Consider the following 9,341-nt stretch of genomic DNA (forward strand, 5'->3'; position numbering starts at 1 on the left):
GATCCATTCGTGGGGCTGCCAGTGCCTTCAAGGCTTCAACATGGGTGTGCTTTGGGGGTGTCTGTGAATAGACTACATTGCACTGTGTCTGTCTCTCTGTTATAATATGGATGATATCAGAACTCACAGACAGCAGGCACTTATTAGTCAGAAGTTCACAAAATCAGCACCCAGCAGCCATGTCATGTGACACACTGTGACAGAGCCAGCCAGAGCCATGATGGAATGTCTGCTGCCTGTGAGTTATCATAAAAATTATGATCTTAACCAGTTTCCGATCGCCTGATAGCAGATTTACTGCTACAGGGCGGTCATTCTGCACAGGATCACTTATATACATGATCCTGCATTTCTGGGTATCAGAGCCAATCAGCGGATCCAGCGAGCTCGCCTAGTGGTCTGCCTATGTAAACAAGGCAGTTCTCCATTCTGTCAGCGTGGAAGACATTGATCCTGTGTTCCTGCAAAGCAAGTACAGGGATCTATGTCTTCCCTTAGTAAAAGCACCTCCCCCACAGTGAGAAAACACTTGTTAGGCACACATTTAACCCATCGATTGCTCTAGATGTTATCCCCTTCCCAGCCAGTGTCATTAGTACAATGACAGTACATATTTTAGCACTGATCACTGTATTAATGTCACTGGTCTCCACAAAGTGTCAAAAGTGTCACTTAGTGTCTGATTTGTCCACCGCATTATCGCAGTAGCACTGATTGCTGCCATTACTAGTAAAAAAAAAAAAAATGTCCCCGGATTTCATTTAAAAAATCTGGTCACCTTACTATAACTGTTATGCCCCATACACACGGGCGGACATTCCGACAACAAAATCCATCGGATTTTTTCCAACGGATGTTGGCTCAAACTTGTCTTGCATACACACAGTCGCACAAAGTTGTCGGAAAATCTGATCGTTCAGAACGCGGTGACGTATAACACCTACGACGGGACTATAAAGAGGCCAATAGCTTTTGTCTCTGAGTGTGTGTGGCACTCTGTCCATCGGAATTGTCTACACACGATCGGAATTCGGACAATTTTAGATCCTGCTCTCATACTTTGTGCGTCGGAAAATCCGACAGAAAAAGTCAGATGGAGCCCACACATCGGATTTTCCAACAACATGATCCAATCGCACATTTTCCGTCGGAAAATACAACCGTGTGTATGGGACATTACATTGTTATTTACATCCAATTTTCTCTAAATTAAAGGAGCTGCCAATCTGGGCTGTGCCTGCTATTTTAGTACTTTTTTGTAATCCCTGCAGATTTTTATGACCATATAGATGTAAAAATATCCCCTCCTTCTATCCTTTTCAGGTATGATGGCCAGTAAAATGCCTGGAGATTTCAGGACTGACACCTCTACAGCTGATCTTACATTTGGTTTAGTTTAATGACCCAAGGTTGACAAAATAAAACAGACCGCTAAGCATCTGAGAGTTCAGTTTTTCAACCTTTTTTATTATGGTAATATTACATTACATTACAAATAGTGCAGTGCTGGCATTGAAAGGCAATAATGCTGACCTGTAATATGCATATAGTGCACCCCCCTAAGGAGCCCCAAGTGAAATGGGATCCCCCACCCTGCACAGCCAGGCACACCAAATTTTCACAGGCACAATTGATTCAGAAATCAGTACAGTGCTTTGTTTTTGTTATATATTGAGGGATTAGAACTTGGATTGGGTAGGGAATTAATGGAATGCCTGCTTGACTTCAGACAACTTCAGGGGAAACTTTCCTATATACAGTCTATATGCACTCCTTCTCTTCCTCCAACACTAGCTTGCTTGCAGAAACTTCAGCTGCCACACTGTTTTGTGGATCTGACAAAGGTACATAGATTTAAAAGCAATAGCCCTTTGCAGGCTGGAGGGGGTTAATCCACTGGAGTATCAGCCTTTATCCTTATAAAAACTACCATACATGATACACTTAGTTTACTGTATGTGTTCTTTCCTCAGTTGTCTCCCAAGCTGCTTCTTACTTTACACTGAGCTTTATCTCGAGTACAGCCTATGCATGGACTACAGATGGACATTATGGACTAACCTTTGACCCCACATAGACCAAATTTATTATCCATTGATCTCATGGGAGTTCCGCGGGACCACTGCAGTACTTGCACCTAGTGCCAATTCTAGTGCCAAGGCCCCCAAAAGGTCAGTGTCCAGCTTGCATTCCTGTGGCTACTGATCCCAGCAACACCTATTCAGGCACTACCAGCCTGCCTGGCTGCAGCTGCCCCTTGCACAAGCCCTCCTGGCTACTTCTCCTCAGTTCTCCCAAACTAAGCCCTTGTACACGCGGTCGGTCATTCCGACGGAAAATGTCCGATCGGACCGTGTTGTCGGATAATCCGACCGTGTGTGGGCTCCATCGGACTGTTTCAGTTGGAATATCCGACCAACAAAGTTTTAGAGCAGGGCTATAAAATTTTCTGACAACATGCTCCGATCGGACTTTGTCCGATCATGTGTAGAGAATTCCAATCGGACAAAGTGCCACGCATGCTCAGATCAAATTCCTAGACCAAAGCTATTGGCTACTAGCCTGAACGTAGTCCCATCGTAACAAAATAACGTCACTGAACGATCGGATTGTCCGTCAACTTTGTCCGACCGTGTGTACGCAACAGTTTCAGACAAAATCCGTCGGACAAGATCCAACGGATTTGGTTGTCAGAATGTCCGACCGTGTATACAAGGGCTTACACCACAGTCCTCCCAGACTGCTCACTCACCAGTTCACCCAGATGACTCCTCTGGAGAACTCCTGGACATGCTGACCTGCTCTTGCTGTCCTCTTCTTGCTCCTGTGCCTCCAGGAAGGATTTCCTCCATGTGTTGTAGTGGGTCCCTCCAGCACCCGAGCCCCAGGCCCAAGGTCACCCCCACCCCCAGACTAGGGGGCACCCTCAAGGGCCACGACAGCCTTCTCATCATCACTCCTTCTCCATCTTCCACCCGACTGCCTCTGCTGGCATGACTCATGAATATTTATGAGGTGCCTGTCCCCTGCCAGCCCATTTTGCTGGGGATTGACTGGGGCCCTCATCAATACTCCAAGCAGCTCCTCCTAGACTCCTCACTCTGCTTCTGGAAGTTTATCCAAGGTTCCAGAGACCAGGGAGAGTTACCGGAGGTGCTGCTTGCTGAGTCATCCAGCCTCCCTGAGTCACTCAGTCCTGACCCAGATTCAGCCCAGGACTTGCTCTCAGCCAAGCCAAATTTCCCTACTCTACAATTAACCTATTCTAGCACACTAGAAAGTGCTACATGCATAATAATATTGCTTATTTGTATTGTAACACTTTTGCAGAGCCTGTTGATCACTGTTAGGCTCCAGTCACACTTGTTTGATTTGTCATAAAATATTTGGACATCAAAGTCACATGGCAAGTCACACCCCATTCTTTTCAATGGCACCCCTTCAAATCAGTGTGACTTAAGGTTCTGCAAGTTTGAAAAGGTGCCTGCATTACTGTGGTGAAGTTTTTGATGCAAATTAGATTAGAAGTCGGATCAAAGTTGCACCAAAAGTCGCATCAAAGTTGTGTGACTTTGAAAACATCCTAATGTGAATAGAGCCTTATCCTTGATTGTGGCATTGTAAAAGGGTTGCTTGAGTGTAAGGAGGGGGATAAGAAGTATGTTTATCTGTACTTTGTCAAACTGTAAATTCTCAATAAAAATTACTTAACCGCTTCTGGACCAGTCGCCACAGTAATACTGCGTGAGAAGTCATAGCTGTACGTCAGCTCTTTAAGGCGCTTTAGCAGGCGTCCGTCCTCCTTTAGCAGCGTGTCCACGGTGCGGATGCGCTTGCCTGGCGGCCATGATGACCACCGGGTACACGCTATTGCTCACGACAGAGCAGGTTCTGTCGGGGGAGTAAAGACAGATCGTGTGCTCCTACTAAGTAGGAACACTAATCGGTCTCCTCTCTTGGTTAATCCCTTGATCGCCCCCTAGTGTTAACCTTTTTCCTGGCAATAACATTTATACCGTAATCAATGGCTATTTTTAGCTCTGATCACTGTATAAATGTCACTGGTCCCAAGTGTCAAAAGCGTGTGATCTGTCCACTGTAATGTCGCAGTCACAATAAAAATCGCTGATCACCGCCATTACTAGTAAAAAAAAAAGTAAAAATTTTGTAGACGCTATAACTTTTGCGCAAACCAATAAATATACGCTTATTGGGATATTTTTTTTTTTTACCAAAAATATGTAGAAGAATACTTATTGGCCTAACTTGAGGAAACTATTTTTTTTTTTAAATTTGGGATATTTATTATAGAAAAAATTACAAAATGTTTTTGTTTTTTTTTAAATTTACACTTTTTTAGTTTATACGCAAAAAATAAAAACCACACAGGGGATCAAATACCACCAAAAGAAAGCTCTATTTTTGGGGAGAAAAGGACATCAATTTTGTTTGGGTACAACGTCGTATGACTGCAAAATTGTCAGTTAAATCGACGCAGTGCCGTATCACAAAAAATGGCCCGGTCAGGAAGGGGCTCAATTTTTTATGCGCTAAAGTGATTAACTTAGGTTAGAGTGCGTTCATGATATACATAGCAACAAGGACTCAGGCTTAGTCTATGAGCAGTTGCTGGAGATCAGGGGAAAGCGTCTTCAGGTATTTTCTGCTGGCTGGTACAGACCTTGCTTCCTTGATGTTAATGCATTATGGAGTGTTTCTTCAGCTTATGCAACCATTTGGAAAAGCTTACCATCCCCACATGGGTGTGGCCAATTTCCAAGTCCCCATTGGTTGAGGACAGCCTGTGTAATTGTTACCAAGGCATTCGTTTGCCAAGTATCCTCAAACGCAACAGTAACCTGATTTATGTTTCTATCTAAACAGATTGTTTTAAATAAAACTGTCTGATGGAGAAAATCATTAATATCAAAAGTGACACATTCTGCCCTTGATCTTTATCTCAGACTCCACAAAGAAAATATCTTCATTACTAACAACTCATACTAAACTTTAATTTGCCTTGAATGCAACCTCCTCAGTCTTTTGCTAAACATATTTAGAAAGTCCATTAGAAACAAGTTCCGGTTTGTAACACATCAAAGGTCTTGCTCTCCACAGCTCTGGCTGTTTTCCATCATTCTGTCTATCATGAAGCCACATTTCTCTGGTCTTCCTATGGATCAGATCAGAGACAGCTTGTGGAGTCGAAAACAAATTTGATTATCTGTTCCTTCTAATAATACATATTCAGCTACAACCTCTCCTCTAACTGGCTTCTTGCCTAGATCTCTGACCAACACTTTGCCACCTGCCTGTATCCACTTCTGACCCTCCCAAAGAACATTGATAGGGAGGTGAAGAAATTTACTGATATTTCCCAGAAGACCATTGCTCTTTATTTTGGACGGTTTGATGTTATAGAGTCTCACTTTACACTCTTGCTGAGAAGTATCCAATAACCAGAGTACCAGCCACTGCATCAGAGAAGTACTTACCGAGGCCAAGATTCCGAGAGCGGTTCACACTTGCGACTGAGCGAAGTTTGCCCCCTGAAGGTTATACAGGGAGTGAATGGCACAAACAGGCACAGGCTACCCAGGTGACAGGAGAAGCCTTGCGTGAAGGTCCTTGTAGAGATGAGCACCTGTGCAAGGGCTGGTAGATGACAAGGACAGCTGACAGAAAGTACCGAACCAGGCTGAGGCTCAAACACTGAAAGTCTGTAGCGTAAACACACAGGCAGGGGTGTAAGGTGTCTTTGGGAGACACAAGGCAAGTCCAGGTCACAGGCCGAGGGTCAAGGCAAGGAGAAAGGTCCGGGTCACAGGCAGAGGGTCAAACACTGGAGATAAGAGGAGTCCATTAAACAAGCCAGGGGTCAAGGTTCAGGAGATCAGCAGCAGAGTCAAGAACAATCTGGGTCACAACGGGTAATCAGATGCACGGAACAGGATTAAGGATGAGCCGAACACCCCCCCGGTTTGGTTCGCACCAGAACATGCGAACAGACCTAAACTTCGTGTGAATTTTAGAACCCTATTAAAGTCTATGGGACTCGAACGTTCAAAATCAAAAGTGCTAATTTTAAAGGCTAATATGCAAGTTATTGTACTAAAAAGTGTTTGGGGACCTTGGTCCTGCCCCAGGGGACATGTATCAATGCAAAAAAAGTTTTAAAAACTGAAGTTTTTTCGGGAGCACTGATTTTAATAATGCTTAAAGTGAAACATTAAAAGTGTAATATTCCTTTAAATTTCGCACCTGGGGGGTGTCTATAGTATGCCTGTAAAGGGGCTTAGAACTGTCCCTGCACAAAGTGTCATTTCTGCAGGAAAAAAAGTAATTTAAAGGCACTCGCGGCTATAATGAATTATCAACTCCCCGTAATACAGATAACAGTCATTGAAAGTCATTGATAAAAATAAAAAAAGCGTCAGGTTCCCCCAAATTCTATTTTTTTTTTTAAATGACGTGGGGTTCCCCCAAATATCCATACCAGACCCTTCAGGCCCGCAGGTTTCCCTTACATCAGAGGGGAGCGGGGTCACCCGTACGTTACTGGGGAAGCCCGGCTTTCCCCTTGTGTCAGAGGGGGTGGGATCAGGTGACGGGTGGCCCCGCCCTCCTCAGCTAAGAAGTGTCTGGCTTCCAAGATTGCTGCAGTGTCTCCGGTGGAGACAGGATGGATGCGCTGCGCTGGAGGGAGAGATCGTCCATCGCCGAATCAGATCACCCATCCCTGGACCCCAGAGAGATGATCATCCATCGCTGGATAGCAAGAGTGGATTACCACCGCTGGAATCTTTTTTAAATTTTTAATAAAGGACTTTTCCCAATGGCGTGTGTGTTTTTTAACTTTTTTTACACTTTCTTTGTGAAATGGTAGGGGTATTTTTGTACCCCCTTACCATTTCAAACAGGGGGGGCCGGGATCTGGGGGTACCCTTGTTAAAAGGGGATTCCAGATTCTGATAAGCCCCCACCCGCAGACCCCCACAACCACTAGCCAGGGTTGTGGGGATGAGGCCCTTGTCCTCATCAACATGGGGACAAGGTGCTTTAGGGGGGACCCCAAAGCATCCTCCCAATGTTGAGGGTATGTGGTCTGGTACGGTTCAGGAGGGGGGGCACTCTTTCGCCCCCCCCTTTTCCTGTGGCCTGCCAGGTTGCGTGCTCGGATAAAGGGTCTGGTATGGATTTTTAGGGGGAATCTCACATCTTTTTTTTTTTTAATTTGATGCAGGGTTCCCCTTAATACCCATACCAGACCTGAAGGGCCTGGTAATTGAATTTGGGGGAACCCCACAGTTTTTTTTTTTTATCAATGACTTTCAATGACTTATCTGTATTATGGGGAGTCGACAATTCATTATAGCCGCGAGTGCTTTTAAATTACTTTTTTTCCTGCAGAAATGACACTTTGTGCAGGGAAAGTTCTAAGCACGGGAAACATGTGCCCCTTTACAGGCATACTATAGACACCCCCCAGGTACGACATTTAAAGGAATATTATACTTTTATTGTTTCCCTTTAAGCATTATTAAAATCACTGCTCCCGAAAAAAACTGCAGTTTTTAAAACTTTTTTTTGCATTGATACATGTCCCCTGGGGCAGGACTCAGGTCCCCAAACACTTTTTATGACAATAAATTTCTCCTATAGACTTGTACAGGGTGTTCTGCGGCTTTTTGAATTTGCCACGAACACCCCAAATTGTTTGCTGTTCGGTGAACAGGCGAACAGGCAATGTTCGAGTCGAACATGAGTTTGACTCAAACTCAAAGCTCATCCTTAGACAGGATCAAGGTTAGCAGGAAGCTGAAGACAAACCAGTAACTTGTCTGCGCCCAAAAGCAACTTTTATAGGCCTCCAAAGGGGCCACGTTAAGCGTGCGCCAGTGCGCATGTGTGTGTCCCAGAGCGCCGGGTCGCGAATGCGCATGTGTCGGAGCACAGTTCCCGCTGCGCATGCGCGCAGGAACACAGCTGAGGTGCCTGAACGTCTATTCTCCTGATGCACTGTCTTGAAGCTCAAATATAACTTCTAACCTTCCTGCCAGATTCCCTCTCATTCCTAGATAGGCTTCAGATTCAGACATGTCCCTCTTGGTTTTTATGTCATGGGAAGCAGTAACTTGGTACCTGTGTAAGCCTAGTTCTTTCAGGAACCTTGTGTAAATACTGAACTCTGCACTCCAGCTGCGGAATCAGCACCACAGCCCCCACCATCCTCTCATATGGTGTGCTTTTGACTATTGGCCTAGAATTTAACAACATGATTGCCTGAGTGAGGACCCGGTCCCACCCCACAGTGTATGTGTGGGTGTAAGTTTGCATATATGGTCTTTCAATAGCCCATTTCAATCAAACCAGCTGCCTGTGGATGGTATGGGATTTGGCACAACCAGTACACTCTAGAATCTTTGGCCTGCTGTTGTATTAGTGATCCAATGAAGTGTGAGCTGTTATCACTTTAGACTTGTTTGGGACAATCATAAGCAACGACAAGTTTCTGGAGCGGTTAAAGTGTCGTAGCTTGATCTGCATGGATGCAAGGATGAACAAACAAAAGTCCCGAATAGGTTTCGACTGCAGTGCAACAATACCTCAGTCCATTGTTTCCCCAGGGCAGGGGATCAATGAAGTCAATCTGCCAAATCTCTGCAGGCCTCTCTCCCCCCTTATCGACCCGGTGGAGTACTTTTGAAATGGCCATTGTCGCACTTCTCCACACACTGTACAGTTCCCTATTACAGTCTTTAATATGTCCATGGATATGGACAACCCTCTTTACTATGCCCATTCATATGCTTTCTGCCCCAATCACTTGGATTGCTGGTGGGCCCAGTTGGCCAAATTCATCAAGACAGGATAAATTGGCACAACTGCATTCACCTTGGCAATTTTGTCTGCCACTCTGTTATAGTTTTCCAAGTCTGAGACCAGGGACACATGTGCATCAATATGCCCCACATTTATGGTGTGGGAGTGAGCTTCCTTCCAGATGTAGTTCCAGACTTCCTTGCTTCCCCACACCACCTTTCAATGAATCATCCATTCATAGGACTTCCACATGGGTAGCCAAGTTGTCAGTCCTTTAAAGACTGCCTAGTTAGATAGTGACATGGGAAGAAGGATCCTCCTGAAGAGTCGCCACTGCAGCTTTCGACTCTGCATACTGACTAGACCCTCTAATTCCATTCTTCTGCAGGACTGTGTCTGTATGCGGGTTGTAGGCTGCTGCTGTCCATTTATGCCCAGGTGAGGTGACTATGGCTGAACATCAGTGAACCATGCTGCAACAGTCACCTGAGGTTTAACTTCAGAGGTTACTTTGGACA

The sequence above is a fragment of the Lithobates pipiens genome, unplaced genomic scaffold (assembly GCF_037356315.1).
Source record: "Lithobates pipiens isolate NorthernLeopardFrog02 unplaced genomic scaffold, aLitPip1_a1.2 Scaffold_16, whole genome shotgun sequence".
Classification (NCBI taxonomy): domain Eukaryota; kingdom Metazoa; phylum Chordata; class Amphibia; order Anura; family Ranidae; genus Lithobates; species Lithobates pipiens.